The sequence below is a fragment of the Scyliorhinus torazame genome, chromosome 1, assembly GCF_047496885.1.
Source record: "Scyliorhinus torazame isolate Kashiwa2021f chromosome 1, sScyTor2.1, whole genome shotgun sequence".
NCBI classification, from domain to species: domain Eukaryota; kingdom Metazoa; phylum Chordata; class Chondrichthyes; order Carcharhiniformes; family Scyliorhinidae; genus Scyliorhinus; species Scyliorhinus torazame.
The window spans coordinates 143,966,686-143,990,928 of record NC_092707.1 but is presented as its reverse complement, the minus strand read 5'-3'; positions in this window follow the sequence as shown (position 1 = coordinate 143,990,928).

Here is a 24,243-nt window from a genome sequence, read left to right as displayed (position 1 = left end):
AGCGGCAACACAGAGAGAGCGGCGAGACAGAACGGCAACACGCACAGAACGGCAACACGGCCAGAACGGCAACACGGACAGAACGGCAACACGGACAGAGTGGCAACACAGACAGAGCGGCGAGACAGACAGAGCGGCAACACGGAGAGAGCGGCGAGATTGAGCTGCAACACAGACAGAGCGGAAACACGGAGAGAGCGGCGAGACTGAGCTGCAACGCAGACAGAGCGGCAACACGCACAAAACGGCAACACGGACAGAGCGGGAACATGGACAGAGCGGGAACACGGACAGAGCGGCAACACAGACAGAACGGCAACACAGACAGAGCGGCAACACGGACAGAGCGGCAACACGGACAGAGCCCCAACACGGACAGAGCCCCAACACGGACAGAACGGCAACACAGACAGAGCGGCAACACAGACAGAACAGCATCACAGACAGAACGGCAACACAGACAGAGCGGCAACACGGACAGAGCGGCAACACGGACAGAGCCGCAACACGGACAGAGCGGCAACTCCGACAGAGCGGCAACACGGAGAGAGCGGCAACACAGAGAGAGCGGCGAGACAGAGCGGCAACACAGAGAGAGCGGCAACACAGAGAGAGCGGCAACACAGAGAGAGCGGCGAGACAGAGCGGCAACACGGACAGAACGGCAACACAGAGAGAGCGGCGAGACAGAACGGCAACACGGACAGAGCGGCAACACAGAGAGAGCGGCAACACAGACAGAGCGGCAACACAGAGAGAGCGGCGACACAGACAGAGCGGCAACACAGACAGAGCGGCGAGACAGACAGAGCGGCAACACGGAGAGAGCGGCGAGACTGAGCTGCAACACAGACAGAGCGGAAACACGGAGAGAGCGGCGAGACTGAGCTGCAACACAGACAGAGCGGCAACACGCACAGAACGGCAACACGGACAGAGCGGGAACACGGACAGAGCGGGAACACGGACAGAACGGCAACACGGACAGAACGGCAACACAGACAGAACGGCAACACAGACAGAGCGGCAACACAGACAGAACGGCAACACGGACAGAGCGGCAACACGGACAGAGCGGCAACACGGACAGAGCGGGAACACGGACAGAGCGGCAACACGGACAGAGCGGCAACACGGAGAGCGCGGCAACACGGAGAGAGCGGCAACACAGACAGAGCGGCAACACAGACAGAGCGGCAACACGGGCATAGCGCAACACGGACAGAGCCGCAACACGGAGAGAGCGGCAACACGGAGAGAGCGGCAACACAGACAGAGCGGCAATACAGACAGAGCGGCAACACAGAGCGAGCGGCAACATGGGCAGAGCGGCAACACGGCTAGAAAGGCAACACAGACAGAGCGGCAACACAGAGAGCAGCAACACGAGCAGAGCAGCAACACAGACAGAGCGGCAACACAGACAGAGCGGCTAAACACAGACAGAGCGGCAACATAGGCAACGCGTCAACACGGGCAGAGCGGCAACACGGGCAGAGCGGCAACACGGGCAGAGCGGCAACACAGAGAGCGCGGCAACACAGAGAGAGCGGCAACAAGGGCAGAGCGGCAACACAGACAGAGCGGCAACACGGACAGAGCAGCAACACAGACAGAGCGGCAACACCGAGAGCGCGACAGCACGGACAGAGCGGCAACACGGACAGAGCGGCAACACGGGCAGAGCGGCAACACGGACAGAGCGGCAACACAGACAGAGCGGCAACACCGAGAGCGCGACAACACGGACAGAGCGGCAACACGGACAGAGCGGCAACTCCGACAGAGCGGCAACACGGAGAGAGCGGCGAGACTGAGCTGCAACACAGACAGAGCGGCAACACAGAGAGAGCGGCAACACGGACAGAGCGACAACACGGACAGAGCGACAACACGGACAGAACGACAACACGGACAGAGCGGCAACACGGGCAGAGCCGCAACACGGACAGAGCGGCAACTCCGACAGAGCGGCAACACGGAGAGAGCGGCAACACGGACAGAGCGGCAACACCGAGAGAGCGACAACACAGAGAGAGCGGCGAGACAGAGCGGCAACACCGAGAGAGCGACAACACAGAGAGAGCGGCGAGACAGAGCGGCAACACAGAGAGAGCGGCAACACAGAGAGAGCGGCGAGACAGAGCGGCAACACGGACTGAGCGGCAACACAGAGAGAGCGGCGAGACAGAGCGGCAACACGGACAGAACGGCAACACAGAGAGAGCGGCGAGACAGAGCGGCAACACAGAGAGAGCGGCGAGACAGAGCGGCAACACGGACAGAGCGGCAACACAGAGAGAGCGGCGAGACAGAGAGAGCGGCAACACGGACAGAGCGGCAACACGGACAGAGCGGCAACACAGAGAGAGCGGCAAGACAGAGCGGCAACACAGTGAGAGCGGCGAGACAGAGCGGCAACACGGACAGAGCGGCAACACAGAGAGAGCGGCAACCCAGAGAGAGCGGCGAGACAGAGCGGCAACACGGACAGAGCGGCAACACAGAGAGAGCGGCGAGACAGAGCGGCAACACGGGCAGAGCGGCAACACAGACAGAGCGGCAACACAGAGAAAGCGGCAACACAGAGAGAGCAGCGAGACAGAGCGGCAACACAGACAGAGCGGCAACACGGGCAGAGCGGCAACACGGAGAGAGCGGCGAGACAGAGCGGCAACACAGAGAGAGCGGCGAGACAGAGCGGCAACACGGACAGAACGGCAACACAGAGGGAGCGGCGAGACAGAGCGGCAACGCGGACAGAGGGGCAATACGGATAAAACGGCAACACAGAGAGAGCAGCGAGACAGAGCGGCAACACAGAGAGAGCGGCGAGACAGAGCGGCAACACAGACAGAGCGACAACACAGAGAGAGCGGCGAGACAGAGCGGCAACACAGTGAGAGCGGCAACACGGGCAGAGCGGCAATACGGATAAAATGGCAACTCAGAGAGAGCAGCAACACGGGCAGAGCGGCAACACGGACAGAGCGGCAACACGGGCAGTGCGGCAACACGGACAGAGCGGCAACACGGACAGAGCGGCAACACAGAGAGAGCGGCAACACGGACAGAGCGGCAACATGGACAGAACGGCAACACGGACAGAGCGGCAACACGGATAAAACGGCAACACAGACAGAGCGGCAACACAGAGAGCGCGGCAACACGGACAGAGCGGCAACACGGACAGAGCGGCAACACAGACAGAGCGGCAACACGGACAGAGCAGCAACACAGACAGAGCGGCAACACCGAGAGAGCGACAACACGGACAGAGCGGCAACACGGGCAGAGCGGCAACACGGACAGAGCGGCAAAACGGAGAGAGCGGCGAGACTGAGCTGCAACACAGACAGAGCGGCAACTCCGACAGAGCGGCAACACGGAGAGAGCGGCGAGACTGAGCTGCAACACAGACAGAGCGGCAACACAGAGAGAGCGGCTACACGGACAGAGCGACAACACGGACAGAGCGACAACACGGACAGAGCGGCAACACGGGCAGAGCGGCAACACAGACAGAGCGGCGAGACAGAGCGGCAACACAGAGAGAGCGGCAACACAGAGAGAGCGGCGAGACAGAGCGGCAACACAGAGAGAGCGGCGAGACAGAGCGGCAACACAGAGAGAGCGGCAACACAGAGAGAGCGGCGAGACAGAACGGCAACACGGACAGAACGGCAACACAGAGAGAGCGGCGAGACAGAACGGCAACACAGACAGAGCGGCAACACGGAGAGAGCGGCAACACGGACAGAGAGGCAACACGGAGAGAGCGGCGAGACTGAGCTGCAACACGGACAGAGCGGCAACACAGAGACAGCGGCAACACGGAGAGAGCGGCAACACGGACAGAGCGGCAACACGGCCAGAACGGCCACACGGACAGAACGGCAACACAGACAGAACGGCAACACGGACAGAGCGGCAACACGGACAGAACGGCAACACAGACAGAACGGCAACACTGACAGAACGGCAACACGTACAGAGCGGCAACACGGACAGAACGGCAACACAGACAGAAAGGCAACACAGACAGAGCGGCAACACAGAGACAGCGGCAACACGGAGAGAGCGGCAACACGGACAGAGTGGCAACACGGGCAGTGCGGCAACACGGACAGAGCGGCAACACGGACAGAGCGGCAACACAGAGAACGCGGCAACACGGACAGAGCGGCAACACAGAGAGCGCGGCAACACAGAGAGTGCGGCAACACAGACAGAGCGGCGAGACAGAGTGGCAACACGGACAGAGCGGCAACACGGACAGAACGGCAACACGGACAGAACGGCAACACAGACAGAACGGCAACACGGACAGAGCGGCAACACAGACAGAGCGGCAACACGGACAGAGCGGGAACACGGACAGAGCGGCAACACGGACAGAGCGGCAACACGGAGAGCGCGGCAACACGGAGAGAGCGGCAACACAGACAGAGCGGCAACACAGAGAAAGCGGCAACACAGACAGAGCGGCAACACGGACAGAGCCGCAACACGGAGAGAGCGGCAACACGGACAGAGCGGCAACACGGACAGAGCGGCAACACAGGCAGAGCGGCAACACAGAGCGAGCGGCAACACAGACAGAACGGCAACACGGACAGAGCGGCAACACGGCTAGAACGGCAACACGGACAGAGTGGCAACACGGGCAGAGCGGGAACACAGACCGAGCGGCAACACAGACAGAGCGGCGACACAGAGCGAGCGGCAACACGGACAGAGCGGCAACAAGGCTAGAAAGGCAACACGGGCAGAGCGGCAACACGGACAGAGCGGCAACACGGACAGAGCGGCAACACAGACAGAGCGGCAACTCAGAAAGAGCGGCGAGACAGAGCGGCACCACACAGAGAGCGGCGAGACAGAGCGGCAACACAGAGAGAGCGGCGAGATAGAGCGGCTACACGGACAGAGCGGCAACAAGGGCAGAGCGGCAACACGGCTAGATCGGCAACACAGAAAGAGCGGCAACACGGACAGAGCGGCAACACGGACAGAGTGGCAACACGGACAGAGCGGCAACACAGACAGAACGGCAACACAGACAGAACGGCAACACTGACAGAGCGGCAACACGGACAGAGCGGGAACACGGACAGAGCGGCAACACAGAGAGAGCGGCAACACAGAGAAAGCGGCAACACAGACAGAGCGGCAACACGGGCATGGCGCAACACGGACAGAGCCGCAACACGGAGAGAGCGGCAACACGGAGAGAGCGGCAACACGGACAGAGCGGCAACACAGACAGAGCGGCAACACAGAGCGAGCGGCAACACAGACAGAATGGCAACACGGACAGAGCGGCAACACGGCTAGAACGGCAACACGGACAGAGTGGCAACACGGGCAGAGCGGGAACACAGACAGAGCGGCGACACAGAGCGAGCGGCAACACAGACAGAACGGCAACACGGCTAGATCGGCAACACAGACAGAGCGGCAACACAGAGAGAGCGGCAACACAGACAGAGCGGCAACACAGACAGAGCGGCAATACTGGCAGAGCGGCAACAAGGCTAGAAAGGCAACACGGGCAGAGCGGCAACACGGACAGAGCGGCAACACGGACAGAGCGGCAACACAGACAGACCGGCAACTCAGAAAGAGCGGCGAGACAGAGCGGCAACACGGAGAGAGCGGCGAGACAGAGCGGCAACACAGAGAGAGCGGCGAGACAGAGCGGCAACACAGAGAGAGCGGCGAGACAGAGCGGCTACACGGACAGAGCGGCAACAAGGGCAGAGCGGCAACACGGCTAGAACGGCAACACAGAAAGAGCGGCAACACAGACAGAGCGGGAATACAGACAGAGCGGCAACACAGAGCGAGCGGCAACATGGGCAGAGCGGCAACACGGCTAGAACGGCAACACAGACAGAGCGGCAACACAGAGAGAGCGGCAACACAGACAGAGCGGCAACACAGACAGTGCGGCAACACAGACAGAGCGGCAACACAGACAGAACGGCAACACGGGCAGAGCGGCAACACGGGCAGAGCGGCAACACGGGCAGAGCGGCAACACGGGCAGAGCGGCAACACAGACAGGGCGGCAACACGGACAGAACGGCAACACAGCCAGAACGGCAACACAGACAGAGCGGGAACACGGACAGAGCGGGAACACGGACAGAGCGGCAACACAGACAAAACGGCAACACGGACAGAGCGGGAACACGGACAGAGCGGCAACACGGACAGAATGGCAACACAGACAGAACGGCAACACGGGCAGAACGGCAACACGGACAGAGCGGGAACACGGACAGAGCGGCAACACGGACAGAACGGCAACACAGACAGAACGGCAACACAGACAGAGCGGCAACACGGACAGAGCGGGAACACGGACAGAGCGGCAACACAGAGAGAGCGGCAACACAGAGCGAGCGGCAACACAGACAGAACGGCAACACGGACAGAGCGGCAACACAGAGCGAGCGGCAACACAGACAGAACGGCAACACGGACAGAGCGGCAACACGGCTAGAACGGCAACACGGACAGAAAGGCAACACGGGCAGAGCGGCAACACAGACAGAGCGGCAACACAGACAGAGCGGCAACACGGACAGAGCGGCAACACAGAGAGAGCGGCAACACAGAGAGAGCGGGCATAGCGGCAACACAGACAGAGCGGCAACACTGACAGAGCGGCAACACGGGCAGAGCGAAACACGGAGAGAGCGGCAACACGGAGAGAGCGGAAACACGGACAGAGCGGCAACACAGACAGAGCGGCAACACAGAGCGAGCGGCAACACAGACAGAACGGCAACACGGACAGAGCGGCAGCACGGCTAGAACGGCAACACGGACAGAGCGGCAACACGGGCAGAGCGGCAACACAGACAGAGCGGCAACACAGACAGAGCGGCAACACAGACAGAGCGGCGAGACAGAGCGAGCGGCAACACAGACAGAACGGCAACACGGCTAGAACGGCAACACAGACAGAGCGGCAACACAGAGAGAGCGGCAACACAGACAGAGCGGCAACACACACAGAGCGGCAATACTGGCAGAGCGGCAACAAGGCTAGAAAGGCAACACGGGCAGAGCGGCAACACGGACAGAGCGGCAACACGGACAGAGCGGCAACACAGACAGAGCGGCAACTCAGAAAGAGCGGCGAGACAGAGCGGCAACACGGATAGAGCGGCGAGACAGAGCGGCAACACAGAGAGAGCGGCGAGACAGAGCGGCAACACAGAGAGAGCGGCGAGACAGAGCAGCAACACAGAGCGAGCGGCAACACAGACAGAACGGCAACACGGACAGAGCGGCAACACAGAGCGAGCGGCAACACAGACAGAACGGCAACACGGACAGAGCGGCAACACGGCTAGAACGGCAACACGGACAGAAAGGCAACACGGGCAGAGCGGCAACACAGAAAGAGCGGCGAGACAGAGCGGCAACACGGATAGAGCGGCGAGACAGAGCGGCAACACAGAGAGAGCGGCGAGACAGAGCGGCAACACAGAGAGAGCGGCGAGACAGAGCGGCTACATGGACAGAGCGGCAACAAGGGCAGAGCGGCAACACGGCTAGAACGGCAACACAGAAAGAGCGGCAACACAGACAGAGCGGCAATACAGACAGAGCGGCAACACAGAGCGAGCGGCAACATGGGCAGAGCGGCAACACGGCTAGAACGGCAACACAGACAGAGCGGCAACACAGAGAGAGCGGCAACACAGACAGAGCGGCAACACAGACAGTGCGGCAACACAGACAGAGCGGCAACACAGACAGAACGGCAACACGGGCAGAGCGGCAACACGGGCAGAGCGGCAACACGGGCAGAGCGGCAACACGGGCAGAGCGGCAACACAGACAGGGCGGCAACACGGACAGAACGGCAACACAGCCAGAACGGCAACACAGACAGAGCGGGAACACGGACAGAGCGGGAACACGGACAGAGCGGCAACACAGACAAAACGGCAACACGGACAGAGCGGGAACACGGACAGAGCGGCAACACGGACAGAATGGCAACACAGACAGAACGGCAACACGGGCAGAACGGCAACACGGACAGAGCGGGAACACGGACAGAGCGGCAACACGGACAGAACGGCAACACAGACAGAACGGCAACACAGACAGAGCGGCAACACGGACAGAGCGGGAACACGGACAGAGCGGCAACACAGAGAGAGCACAACACAGGGCGAGCGGCAACACAGACAGAACGGCAACACGGACAGAGCGGCAACACAGAGCGAGCGGCAACACAGACAGAACGGCAACACGGACAGAGCGGCAACACGGCTAGAACGGCAACACGGACAGAAAGGCAACACGGGCAGAGCGGCAACACAGACAGAGTGGCAACACGGACAGAGCGGCAACACAGAGAGAGCGGGCATAGCGGCAACACAGACAGAGCGGCAACACAGACAGAGCGGCAACACGGGCAGAGCGAAACACGGAGAGAGCGGCAACACGGAGAGAGCGGAAACACGGACAGAGCGGCAACACGGACAGAGCGGCAACACAGACAGAGCGGCAACACAGACAGAACGGCAACACGGACAGAGCGGCAACACGGGCAGAGCGGCAACACAGACAGAGCGACAACACAGACAGAGCGGCAACACGGGCAGAGCGGCAACACAGACAGAGCGGCAACACAGAGAGCGCGGCAACACAGACAGAGCGGCAACACAGACAGAGCGGCAACACAGAGAGAGCGGCAACACAGAGAGAGCGGCAACACATAGTGAGCGGGCAGAGCGGCAACACAGACAGAGCGGCAACACAGACAGAGCGGCGAGACAGAGCGGCAACACAGACAGAGCGGCGAGACAGAGCGGCAACACAGACAGAGCGGCAACACAGACAGAGCGACAACACGGGCAGAGCGGCAACACGGCTAGAACGGCAACACGGGCAGAGCGGCAACACAGACAGAGCGGCGAGACAGAGCGGCAACACAGAGAGAGCGGCGAGGCAGAGCGGCAATTCGGACAGAGCGGCAACACGGGCAGAGCGGCAACACGGGCAGAGCGGCAATACGGATAAAACGGCAACGCAGAGAGAGTAGCGAGACAGAGCGGCAACACAGAGAGAGCGGCAACACGGACAGAGCGGCAACACGGGCAGAGCGGCAACAGAGACAGAGCGGCAACACGGACAGAGCGGCAACACGTACCGAGCGGCAACACTGACAGAGCGGCAACACAGAGAGAGCGGCAACACAGACAGAGCGGCAACACAGAGAGAGCGGCAACACAGACAGAGCGGCAATACAGACAGAGCGGCAACACAGAGCGAGCGGCAACATGGGCAGAGCGGCAACACGGCTAGAACGGCAACACAGACAGAGCGGCAACACAGAGAGAGCAGCAACACAGACAGAGCGGCAACACAGAGAGAGCGGCAACACAGACAGAGCGGCTAAACACAGGCAGAGCGGCAACACGGCTAGAACGGCAACACGGGCAGAGCGGCAACACAGACAGAGCGGCAACACGGACAGAACGGCAACACAGAGAGCGCGGCAACACAGAGAGTGCGGCAACACGGACAGAGCGGCAACACAGACAGAGCGGCAACACAGACAGCACGGCAACACAGAGAGCGCGGCAACACAGAGAGCGCGGCAACACGGATGAGCGGCAACACGGACAGAGCAGCAACACAGACAGAGCGGCAACACGGACAGAGCGGCAACACAGAGAGTGCGGCAACACGGACAGAGCGGCAACACGGACAGAGCAGCAACACAGACAGAGCGGCAACACAGACAGAGCGACAACACGGACAGAGCCGCAACACGGAGAGAGCGGCAACAAGGAGAGAGCGGCAACACGGACAGAGCGACAACACAGACAGAGCGGCAACACAGAGCGAGCGGCAACACAGATAGAACGGCAACACAGACAGAGCGGCAACACGGACAGAGCCGCAACACGGAGAGAGCGGCAACAAGGAGAGAGCGGCAACACGGACAGAGCGGCAACACAGAGCGAGCGGCAACACAGACAGAACGGCAACACGGACAGAACGGCAACACGGACAGAGCGGCAACAAGGCTAGAACGGCAACACGGACAGAGTGGCAACACGGGCAGAGCGGCAACACAGACAGAACGGCAACACGGACAGAGCGGCAACACGGGCAGAGCGGCAACACAGACAGAGCGGCAACACAGACAGAGCGGCAACACAGTGCGAGCGGCAACACAGACTGAACGGCAACACGGACAGAGCGGCAACACTGCTAGAACGGCAACACAGACAGAGCGGCAACTTATAGAGAGCGGCAACACAGAGAGAGCAGCAACACAGAGAGAGCGGCAACACAGAGAGAGCGGCAACACAGACAGAGCGGCAACACAGACAGAGCGGCAATACGGGCAGAGCGGCAACACAGACAGAGCGGCAACACAGAGAGAGCGGCAACTTAGAGAGAGCGGCAACTTAGAGAGAGCGGCAACACAGAGAGAGCGGCAACACAGACAGAGCGGCAACACATACAGAGCGGCAATACGGGCAGAGCGGCAACACAGACAGAGCGGCAACTCAGAAAGGGCGGCGAGACAGAGCGGCAACACGGAGAGAACGGCGAGACAGAGCGGCAACACAGAGAGAGCGGCGAGACAGAGAGAGCGGCAACACGGGCAGAGCGGCAACACAGAGAGAAGGGCAACATGGACAGAGCAGCAACACGGGCAGAGCGGTAACACAGAGAGAGCGACAACACAGAGAGAGCGACGAGACAGAGCGGCAACACAGAGAGAGCGTCGAGACAGAGCGGCAACACGGACAGAGCGGCAACACGGGCAGAGCGGCAACACAGACAGAGCGGCAACACAGAGAGAGCGGCAACACGGGCAGAGCGGCAACACGGAGAGAGCGGCGAGACAGAGCGGCAACACAGAGAGAGCGGCGAGACAGAGCGGCTACACGGACAGAGCGGCAACACAGACAGAGCGGCAACACGGACAGAGCGGCAACACGGACAGAGCGGCAATACGGATAAAACGGCAACACAGAGAGAGCGGCGAGACAGAGCGGCAACGCGTACAGAGCGGCAATACGGACAAAACGGCAACAGAGAGAGAGCAGCGAGACAGAGTGGCAACACAGAGAGAGCAGCGAGACAGAGCGGCAACACAGAGAGAGCGGCGAGACAGAGCGGCAACACAGAGAGAGCGGCAACACAGAGAGAGCGGCAACACGGGCAGAGCAGCAATACAGATAAAACGGCAACCCAGAGAGAGCGGCAACACGGACAGAGCGGCAACACGGACAGAGCGGCAACACGGGCAGTGCGGCAACACGGACAGAGCGGCAACACGGACAGAGCGGCAACACGGATAAAATGGCAACACGGACAGAGCGGCAACACAGACAGAGCGGCAACACGGACAGAGCAGCAACACAGAGATAGCGACAACACGGACAGAGCGGCAACAGGGACAGAACGACAACACGGAGAGAGCGGCGAGACTGAGCTGCAACACAGACAGAGCGGCAACACAGAGAGAGCGGCAACACGGACAGAGCGACAACACGGACAGAACGACAACACGGACAGAGCGGCAACACGGGCAGAGCCGCAACACGGACAGAGCGGCAACTCCGACAGAGCGGCAACACGGAGAGAGCGGCAACACAGAGAGAGTGGCGAGACAGAGCGGCAACACAGAGAGAGCAGCAACACAGAGAGAGCGGCGAGACAGAGCGGCAACACGGACAGAACGGCAACACAGAGAGAGCGGCGAGACAGAACGGCAACACGGACAGAGCGGCAACACAGAGAGAGCGGCGAGACAGAACGGCAACACGCACAGAACGGCAACACGGCCAGAACGGCAACACGGACAGAGCGGCAACACAGACAGAGCGGCGAGCCAGACAGAGCGGCAACACGGAGAGAGCGGCGAGACTGAGCTGCAACACAGACAGAGCGGAAACACGGAGAGAGCGGCGAGACTGAGCTGCAACACAGACAGAGCGGCAACACGCACAGAACGGCAACACGGACAGAGCGGGAACACGGACAGAGCGGGAACACGGACAGAACGGCAACACGGACAGAACGGCAACACAGACAGAGCGGCAACACAGACAGAACGGCAACACGGACAGAGCGGCAACACGGACAGAGCGGCAACACGGAGAGAGCGGCAACACAGAGAGAGCGGCGAGACAGAACGGCAACACAGAGAGAGCGGCAACACAGAGAGAGCGGCAACACAGAGAGAGCGGCGAGACAGAGCGGCAACACGGACAGAACGGCAACACAGAGAGAGCGGCGAGACAGAACGGCAACACGGACAGAGCGGCAACACAGAGAGAGCGGCGAGACAGAACGGCAACACGCACAGAACGGCAACACGGCCAGAACGGCAGCACGGACAGAACGGCAACACGGACAGAACGGCAACACGGACAGAGCGGCAACACAGGCAGAGCGGCGAGACAGACAGAGCGGCAACACGGAGAGAGCGGCGAGACTGAGCTGCAACACAGACAGAGCGGAAACACGGAGAGAGCGGCGAGACTGAGCTGCAACACAGACAGAGCGGCAACACGCACAGAACGGCAACACGGACAGAGCGGGAACACGGACAGAGCGGGAACACGGACAGAACGGCAACACGGACAGAACAGCAACACAGACAGAGCGGCAACACAGACAGAACGGCAACACAGACAGAGCGGCAACACGGACAGAGCGGCAACACGGACAGAGGGGGAACACGGACAGAGCGGCAACACGGACAGAACGGCAACACGGACAGAACAGCAACACAGACAGAGCGGCAACACAGACAGAACGGCAACACAGACAGAGCGGCAACACGGACAGAGCGGCAACACGGACAGAGGGGGAACACGGACAGAGCGGCAACACGGAGAGCGCGGCAACACGGAGAGAGCGGCAACACGGAGAGAGCGGCAACACAGACAGAGCGGCAACACAGACAGAGCGGCAACACGGGCATAGCGCAACACGGACAGAGCCGCAACACGGAGAGAGCGGCAACACGGAGAGAGCGGCAACACAGACAGAGCGGCAACAGGGACAGAGCGGCAACACAGACAGAGCGGCAACACAGAGAGAGCGGCAACACAGACAGAGCGGCAATACAGACAGAGCGGCAACACAGAGCGAGCGGCAACATGGGCAGAGCGGCAACACGGCTAGAAAGGCAACACAGACAGAGCGGCAACACAGAGAGAGCAGCAACACGAGCAGAGCAGCAACACAGACAGAGCGGCAACACAGACAGAGCGGCTAAACACAGACAGAGCGGCAACATAGGCAACGCGTCAACACGGGCAGAGCGGCAACACGGGCAGAGCGGCAACACGGGCAGAGCGGCAACACAGAGAGCGCGGCAACACAGAGAGAGCGGCAACAAGTGCAGAGCGGCAACACAGACAGAGCGGCAACACGGACAGAGCAGCAACACAGACAGAGCGGCAACACCGAGAGCGCGACAGCACGGACAGAGCGGCAACACGGACAGAGCGGCAACACGGGCAGAGCGGCAACACGGACAGAGCGGCAACACAGACAGAGCGGCAACACCGAGAGCGCAACAACACGGACAGAGCGGCAACACGGACAGAGCGGCAACTCCGACAGAGCGGCAACACGGAGAGAGCGGCGAGACTGAGCTGCAACACAGACAGAGCGGCAACACAGAGACAGCGGCAACACGGACAGAGCGACAACACGGACAGAACGACAACACGGACAGAGCGGCAACACGGGCAGAGCCGCAACACGGACAGAGCGGCAACTCCGACAGAGCGGCAACACGGAGAGAGGGGCAACACGGACAGAGCGGCAACACCGAGAGAGCGACAACACAGAGAGAGCGGCGAGACAGAGCGGCAACACCGAGAGAGCGACAACACAGAGAGAGCGGCGAGACAGAGCGGCAACACAGAGAGAGCGGCAACACAGAGAGAGCGGCGAGACAGAGCGGCAACACGGACAGAACGGCAACACAGAGAGAGCGGCGAGACAGAACGGCAACACGGACAGAGCGGCAACACAGAGAGAGCGGCGAGACAGAACGGCAACACGCACAGAACGGCAACACGGCCAGAACGGCAACACGGACAGAACGGCAACACGGACAGAGCGGCAACACAGAGAGAGCGGCGAGACAGACAGAGCTGCAACACAGACAGAGCGGAAACACGGAGAGAGCGGCGAGACTGAGCTGCAACACAGACAGAGCGGCAACATGCACAGAGCGGCAACACGGACAGAGCGGCAACACGGACAGAACGGCAACACGGACAGAACGGCAACACGGACAGAGCGGCAACACGGACAGAGCGGCAACACGGAGAGAGCGGCAACACGGAGAGCGCGGCAACACGGAGAGAGCGGCAACACAGAGAAAGCGGCAACTCAGACAGAGCGGCAACCCAGACAGAGCGGCAACACAGACAGAGCGGCAACACGGGCATAGCGCAACACGGACAGAGCGGCAACACGGAGAGAGCGGCAACACGGACAGAGGGGCAACACAGAGGGAGCGGCAACACAGACAGAACGGCAACACGGACAGAGTGGCAACACGGGCAGAGCGGCAACACAGACAGAGCGGCAACACAGAGAGAGCGGCAACACAGAGCGAGCGGCAACAGAGACAGAACGGCAACACGGACAGAGCGGCAACACGGCTAGAACGGCAACACAGACAGAGCGGAAACACAGAGAGAGCGGCAACACAGACAGAGCGGCAACACAGACAGAGCGGCAATACTGGCAGAGCGGCAACACGGCTAGAACGGCAACACGGCCAGAGCGGCAACACGGACAGAGCGGCAACACGGACAGAGCGGCAACACAGTCAGAGCGGCAACTCAGACAGAGCGGCAACACGGACAGAGCGGCAACACAGAGAGAGCGGCGAGACAGAGCGGCAACACAGAGAGAGCGGCGAGACAGAGCGGCAACACAGAGAGAGCGGCGAGACAGAGCGGCAACAGAGAGAGAGCGGCGAGACAGAGTGGCAACACGGACTGAGCGGCAACACGGGCATAGCGCAACACGGACAGAGCGGCAACACGGAGAGAGCGGCAACACGGACAGAGGGGCAACACAGAGGGAGCGGCAACACAGACAGAACGGCAACACGGACAGAGTGGCAACACGGGCAGAGCGGCAACACAGACAGAGCGGCAACACAGAGAGAGCGGCAACACAGAGCGAGCGGCAACAGAGACAGAACGGCAACACGGACAGGGCGGCAACACGGCTAGAACGGCAACACAGACAGAGCGGAAACACAGAGAGAGCGGCAACACAGACAGAGCGGCAACACAGACAGAGCGGCAATACTGGCAGAGCGGCAACACGGCTAGAACGGCAACACGGCCAGAGCGGCAACACGGACAGAGCGGCAACACGGACAGAGCGGCAACACAGTCAGAGCGGCAACTCAGACAGAGCGGCAACACGGACAGAGCGGCAACACAGAGAGAGCGGCGAGACAGAGCGGCAACACAGAGAGAGCGGCGAGACAGAGCGGCAACACAGAGAGAGCGGCGAGACAGAGCGGCAACAGAGAGAGAGCGGCGAGACAGAGTGGCAACACGGACTGAGCGGCAACACGGGCAGAGCGGCAACACAGACAGAGCGGCAACACAGACAGAGCGGCAACACGGGCAGAGCGGCAACACGGACAGAGCGGCAACACAGACAGAGCGGCAACTCAGAAAGAGCGGCGAGACAGAGCGGCAACACGGAGAGAGCGGCGAGACAGAGCGGAAACACAGAGAGAGCGGCGAGACAGAGCGGCAACACAGAGAGAGCGGCGAGACAGAGCGGCAACACGGGCAGAGCGGCAACACAGACAGAGCGGCAACTCAGAAAGAGCGGCTAGACAGAGCGGCAACACGGAGAGAGCGGCGAGACAGAGCGGCAACACAGAGAGAGCAGCGAGACAGAGCGGCAACACAGAGAGAGCGGCGAGACAGAGCGGCAACACAGAGAGAGCAGCGAGACAGAGCGGCAACACAGAGAGAGCGGCGAGACAGAGCGGCAACATGGACAGAGCGGCGAGACAGAGCGGCAACACAGAGAGAGCGGCGAGACAGAGCGGCAACACAGACAGAGCGGCAACACAGAGAGAGCGGCAGCACAGACAGAGCGGCAACACGCACAGAACGGCAACACGGCCAGAACGGCAACACGGACAGAGCGGCAACACAGAGAGAGCGGCAACACGGAGAGAGCGGCAACACGGAGACAGCGGCGAGACTGAGCTGCAACACAGACAGAGCGGCAACACGCACAGAACGGCAACACGGCCAGAACGGCAACACGGACAGAGCGGCAACACGGACAGAACGGCAACACGGACAGAGCGGCAACACTTACAGAGCGGGAACACGGACAGAGCGGCAACACGGACAGAGCGGCAACACTGAGAGCGAGGCAACACGGACAGAGCGGCAACACGGAGAGCGCGGCAACACGGACAGAGCGGCAACACGGACAGAGCGGCAACACGGACAGAGCGGCAACACGGACAGAACGGCTACACGGACAGAGCGGCAACACGGACAGAACGGCAACACGGACAGAGCGGCAACACGGACAGAGCGGCAACACGGAGAGAGCGGCAACACGGAGAGAGCGGCAACACGGACAGAACGGCAACACGGAGAGAGCGGCAACACGGAGAGCGCGGCAACACGGAGAGAGCGGCAACACTGACAGAGCGGCAAAACAGACAGAGCGGCAACACAGACAGAGCGGCAACACGGGCATAGCGCAACACGGACAGAGCGGCCACATGGAGAGAGCGGCAACATGGAGAGAGCGGCAACACGGACAGAGCGGCAACACAGACAGAGCGGCAACACAGAGCGAGCGGCAACACAGACAGAACGGCAACACGGCAGAGCGGCAACACAGACAGAGCGGCAACACGGACAGAGTGGCAACACGGGCAGAGCGGCAACACAGACAGAGCGGCAACACAGAGCGAGCGGCAACACAGACAGAACGGCAACACGGACAGAGCGGCAACACAGAGAGAGCGGCAACACAGACAGAGCGGCAACACAGACAGAGCGGCAATACTGGCAGAGCGGCAACACGGCTAGAACGGCAACACGGGCAGAGCGGCAACCCGGACAGAGGGGCAACAGAGAGAGAGCGGCGAGACAGAGCGGCAACTCAGAGAGAGCGGCGAGACAGAGCGGCAACACGGACAGAGCGGCAACACAGAGAGAGCGGCAACACAGACAGAGCGGCAATACTGGCAGAGCGGCAACACGGCTGGAACGGCAACACGGGCAGAGCGGCAACACGGACAGAGGGGCAACACGGACAGAGCGGCAACACAGACAGAGCGGCAACTCAGACAGAGCGGCAACACGGTGAGAGCGGCAACACAGAGAGAGCGCCGAGACAGAGCGGCAACACAGAGAGAGCGGCGAGACAGAGCGGCAACACGGACAGAGCGGCGAGACAGAGCGGCAACATAGAGAGAGCGGCGAGACAGAGCGGCAACACAGAGAGAGCGGCGAGACAGAGCGGCAACACGGACAGAGCGGCAACACGGGCAGAGCGGCAACACAGACAGAGCGGCAACACAGACAGAGCGGCAACACGGGCAGAGCGGCAACACGGACAGAGCGGCAACACAGACAGAGCGGCAACACAGACTCTCTCTCAGTACTGAACTGTCTCACAGAGTGACACTCCCTCAGTACTGAACTTTCTGACAGTGTGACACTCTCTCAGTACTGAACTGTCTGACAGTGTGACACTCCCTCAGTACTGAACTGTCTGACAGTGTGACACTCCCTCAGTATTGAACTGTCTGACAGTGTGACACTCACTCAGTACTGAACTGTCTGTCAGTGTTACACTCTCTCAGTACTGAACTGTCTGACAGTGTGACACTCTCTCAATACTGAATTGACTGACAGTGTGATACCCCCTCAGTACTGAACTGTCTGACAGTGTGACACTCCCTCAATATTGAACTGCCTGACAGTGTGACACTCCGCAATATTGAACTGCCCGACAGTGTGACAATCTCTCATAACTGAACTGTCTGACAGTGTGACACTCTCTCAGTACTGAACTGTCTGACAGTATGACGCTCTATCAGTACTGAACTGTCTGACAGCGTGACACTCCCTCAGTATTGAACTGTCTGCCAGTGTGACACTCCCTCAGTATTGAACTGTCCGACAGTGTGACGCTCCCTCAGTATTGAACTGCCGGACAGTGTGACACTCTCTCAGTACTGAACTGTCTGACAGTGTGACACTCAGTACTGAACTGTCTGAAAGTGTGACACTCCCTAAGTACAGAACTGTCTGACAGTGTGACACACCCTCAGTACTGAAATGTCCGACAGTGTGACACTCAGTACTGAACTGTCTGACAGTGTGACACTCCCTCAGTACTGAACTGTCCGACAGTGTGACACTCAGTACTGAACTGTCTGACAGTGTGACACTCCCTTAGTACAGAACTGCCTGACAGTGTGACACACCCTCAGTACTGAACTGTCTGACAGTGTGACACCCCTTTAGTACTGAACTGTCTGACAGTGTGACACTCCCTGAGTACTGAACTGTCTGACAGTGTGACACTCTCTCAGTACTGAACTGTCTGACAGTGTGACACTCCATCAGTATTGAACTGTCTGACAGTGTGACACTCCCTTAGTACTGAACTGTCTGACAGTGTGACAGTCCCTTAGTACTGAACTGTCTGACAGTGTGACACTCCCTTAGTACTGAACTGTCTGACAGTGTGACTCTCTCTCAGTACTGAACAGTCCGACAGTCTGACACTCTCTCAGTACTGAACTGTTCGACAGTGTGACACTCCCACAGTACTGAACTGTCTGACAGTGTGACTCTCTCTCAGTACTGAACTGTCTGACAGTGTGACGCTCCCTCAGTACTGAACTGTCTGACAGTGTGACACTCTCTCAGTACTGAACTGTCTGACAGTGTGACACTCCCTCAGTACTGAACTGTCTGACAGTGTGACACTCCCTCAGTATTGAACTGTCTGACAGTGTGACACTCACTCAGCACTGAACTATCTGTCAGTGTTACACTCTCTCAGTACTGAACTGTCGGACAGTGTGACACTCCCTTAGTACAGAACTGCCTGATAGTGTGACACACCCTCAGTACTGAACTGTCTGACAGTGTGACACCCCTTTAGTACTGAACTGTCTGACAGTGTGATACCCCGTCAGGACTGAACTGTCTGACAGTGTGACACTCCCTTAGTACTGAACTGTCTGACAGTGTGACACTCTCTCAGTACTGAACTGTCTGACAGTGTGACACTCCCTCAGTATTGAACTGTCTGACAGTGTGACACTCCCTTAGTACTGAACTGTCTGACAGTGTGACACTCCCTTAGTACTGAACTGTCTGACAGTGTCACACTCCCTTAGTACTGAACTGTCTGACAGTGTGAGACTCCCTCAGTATTGAACTGTCTGACAGTGTGACACTCCCTCAGTATTGAACTGCCTGACAGTGTGACACTCTCTCAGTACTGAAATGTCTGACAGTGTGACACTCACTCAGTAATGAACTCTCTGTCAGTGTTACACTCTCTCAGTACTGAACTGTCTGACAGAGTGATACCCCTCAGTACTGAACTGTCTGACAGTGTGACACTCCCTCAATATTGAACTGCCTGACAGTGTGACATTCCCTCAATATTGAACTGCCCGACAGTGTGACAATCTCTCATAACTGAACTGTCTGACAGTGTGACACTCTCTCAGTACTGAACTGTCTTACAGTATCACGCTCTATCAGTACTGAACTGTCTGACAGTGTGACACACCCTCAGTACTGAACTGTCTGACAGTGTGACAATCCCTCAGTACTGTCCTGTGTGCCAGGGTCACACTCCCTCAGTACTGAACTGTCTGACAGTGTGACACTCCCTCAGTCCTGAACTGTCCGACAGTGTGACATTCCTTTAGTACTGAACTGTCTGACAGTGTGGCACTCGCTTAGTACTGAACTGTCTGACAGTGTGGCATTCCCTTAGTACAGAACTGTCTGAAAGTGTGACACTCCCTTAGTACTGAACTGTCTGACAGTGTGACACTCCCTTAGTACTGAACTGTCCGACAGTGTGACACTCCCACAGTATTGAACTGTCTGACAGTGTGACACTCACTCAGTACTGAACTGTCTGACAGTGTGACACTCTCAATACTGAACTGTCTGACAGTGTGATACCCCCTCAGTACTGAACTGTCTGACAGTGTGACACTCCCTCAATATTGAACTGCCTGACAGTGTGACACTCCCTCAATATTGATCTGCCCGACAGTGTGACAATCTCTCCTAACTGAACTGTCTGACAGTGTGACACTCTCTCAGTATTGAACTGTCTGACAGTATGACGCTCTATCAGTACTGAACTGTCTGACAGTGTGACACACCCTCAGTACTGAACTGTCTGACAGTGTGACAATCCCTCAGATCTGACCTGTCTGCGAGGGTCACACTCCCTCAGTACTGAACTGTCTGACAGTGTGATACTCCCTCAGTATTGAGCTGTCTGACAGTGTGACACTCCCTTCGTACTGAACTGTCCGACAGTGTGACACTCCTTCAGTAATGAACTGTCCGACTATGTGACATTCTCTCAGTACTGAACTGTCTGACAGTGTGACATTCTCTCAGTACTGAACTGTTCGACAGTGTGACACTTCCTCAGTACTGAACTGTCTGACAGTGTGACTCTCTCTCAGTACTGAACTGTCCGACAGTGTGACACTCTCTCAGTACTGAACTGTCCGACAGTGTGACACTCCCACAGTACTGAACTGTCTGACAGTGTGACTCTCTCTCAGTACTGAACTGTCCGACAGTGTGACACTCTCTCAGTACTGAACTGTCCGACAGTGTGACATTCACTTAGTACTGAACTGTCTGACAGTGTGACACACCCTTAGTACTGAACTGTCTGACAGTGTGGCATTCCCTTAGTACTGAACTGTCTGACAGTGTGACACTCCCTTAGTACTGAACTGTCTGACAGTGTGACACTCCCTTAGTACTGAACTGTCCGACAGTGTGACACTCCCACAGTACTGAACTGTCCGTCAGTGTGACATTCCCTTAGTACTGAACTGTCTGACAGTGTGACACTCCCTTAGTACTGAACTGTCTGATAGTGTGACATTCCCTTAGTACTGAACTGTCTGACAGTGTGACACTCCCTCAGTATGAACTGTCTGACAGTGTGACACTCACTCAGTACTGAACTGTCTGTCAGTGTTACACTCTCTCAGTACTGAACTGTCTGACAGTGTGACACTCTCTCAATACTGAACTGTCTGACAGTGTGATACCCCCTCAGTACTGAACTGTCTGACAGTGTGACACTCCCTCAATATTGAACTGCCTGACAGTGTGACACTCCCTCAATATTGAACTGCCCGACAGTGTGACAATCCCTCCTAACTGAACTGTCTGACAGTGTGACACTCTCTCAGTACTGAACTGTCTGACAGTATGACGCTCTATCAGTACTGAACTGTCTGACAGTGTGACACACCCTCAGTACTGAACTGTCTGACAGTGTGACAATCCCTCAGAACTGACCTGTCTGCCAGAGTCACACTCCCTCAGTACTGAACTGTCTGACAGTGTGACACTCCTTCAGTAATGAACTGTCCGAATATGTGACATTCTCTCAGTACTGAGCTGTCTGACAGTGTGACATTCTCTCAGAACTGAACTGTCCGACAGTGTGACACTTCCTCAGTACTGAACTGTCTGACAGTGTGACACTCCCTCAGTACTGAACTGTCTGACAGTGTGACACTCTCTCAGTACTGAACTGTCCAACAGTGTGCCACTTCCTCAGTACTGAACTGTCTGACAGTGTGACACTCTCTCAGTACTGAACTGTCCGACAGTGTGACACTCTCTCAGTACTGAACTGTCCGACAGTGTGACACTCCCACAGTACTGAACTGTCTGACAGCGTGACATTCCCTTAGTACTGAACTGTCTGACAGTGTGACACTCCCTTAGTACTGAACTGTCTGACAGTATGACACTCTCTCAGTACTGAACTGTCTGACAGTGTGACACTCACTCAGTACTGAACTGTCTGTCAGTGTTACACTCTCTCAGTACTGAACTGTCTGACAGTGTGATACCCCTCAGTACTGAACTGTCTGACAGTGTGACACTCCCTCAAAATTGAACTGCCTGACAGTGTGACATTCCCTCAATATTGAACTGCCTGACAGTGTGACAATCTCTCATAACTGAACTGTCTGACAGTGTGACACCCTCTCAGTACTGAACTGTCTTACAGTATCACGCTCTATCAGTACTGAACTGTCTGACAGTGTGACACACCCTCAGTACTGAACTGTCTGACAGTGTGACAATCCCTCAGTACTGTCCTGTGTGCCAGGGTCACACTCCCTCAGTACTGAACTGTCTGACAGTGTGACACTCCCTCAGTACTGAACTGTCCGACAGTGTGACATTCCCTTAGTACTGAACTGTCTGACAGTGTGACACTCGCTTAGTACTGAACTGTCTGACAGTGTGGCATTCCCTTAGTACTGAACTGTCTGAAAGTGTGACACTCCCTTAGTACTGAACTGTCTGACAGTGTGACACTCCCTTAGTACTGAACTGTCCGACAGTGTGACACTCCCACAGTATTGAACTGTCTGACAGTGTGACACTCCCTCAATATTGAACTGCCTGACAGTGTGACACTCCCTAAATACTGAACTGCCCGACAGTTTGACACTCTCTCAGTACTGAACTGTCTGACAGTGTGACACTCCCTCAGTACTGAACTGTCTGACAGTGTGACACTCCCTCAGTATTGAACTGTCTGACAGTGTGACACTCACTCAGTACTGAACTGTCTGTCAGTGTTACACTCTCTCAGTACTGAACTGTCTGACAGTGTGACACTCTCTCAATACTGAACTGTCTGACAGTGTGATACCCCCTTAGCACTGAACTGTCCGACAGTGTGACACTCCGTTGGTACTGAACTGTCTGACAGTGTGACACTCCCTTAGTACTGAACTGTCTGACAGTGTGACATTCCCTTAGTACTGAACTGTCTGACAGTGTGACTCTCTCTCAGTACTGAACTGTCCGACAGTGTGACACTCTCTCAGTACTCAACTGTCCGAACGTGTGACACTCCCACAGTACTGAACTGTCTGACAGTGTGACTCTCTCTCAGTACTGAACTGTCTGACAGAGTGACACTCCCTCAGTACTGAACTGTCTGACAGTGTGACACTCTCTCAGTACTGAACTGTCTGACAGTGTGACACTCCCTCAGTACTGAACTGTCTGACAGTGTGACACTCCCTCAGTATTGAACTGTCTGACAGTGTGACACTCACTCAGTACTGAACTGTCTGTCAGTGTTACACTCCCTCAGTACTGAACTGTCTGACAGTGTGACACTCCCTCAATATTGAACTGCCTGACAGTGTGACACTCCGCAATATTGAACTGCCCGACAGTGTGACAATCTCTCATAACTGAACTGTTTGACAGTGTGACACTCTCTCAGTACTGAACTGTCTGACAGTATGACGCTCTATCAGTACTGAACTGTCTGACAGCGTGACACTCCCTCAGTATTGAACTGTCTGCCAGTGTGACACTCCCTCAGTATTGAACTGTCCGACAGTGTGACGCTCCCTCAGTATTGAACTGCCGGACAGTGGGAGACTCTCTCAGTACTGAACTGTCTGACAGTGTGACACTCAGTACTGAACTGTCTGACAGTGTGACACTCCCTCAGTACTGAAATGTCCGACAGTGTGACACTCAGTACTGAACTGTCTGACAGTGTGACACTCCCTCAGTACTGAACTGTCCGACAGTGTGACACTCAGTACTGAACTGTCCGACAGTGTGACACTCAGTACTGAACTGTCTGACAGTGTGACACTCCCTAAGTACAGAACTGTCTGACAGTGTGACACACCCTCAGTACTGAAATGTCCGACAGTGTGATACTCAGTACTGAACTGTCTGACAGTGTGACACTCACTCAGTACTGAACTGTCCGACAGTGTGACACTCAGTACTGAACTGTCTGACAGTGTGACACTCTCTCAGTACTGAACTGTCCGACAGTGTGACACTCAGTACTGAACTGTCTGACAGTGTGACACTCCCTTAGTACAGAACTGTCTGACAGTGTGACACACCC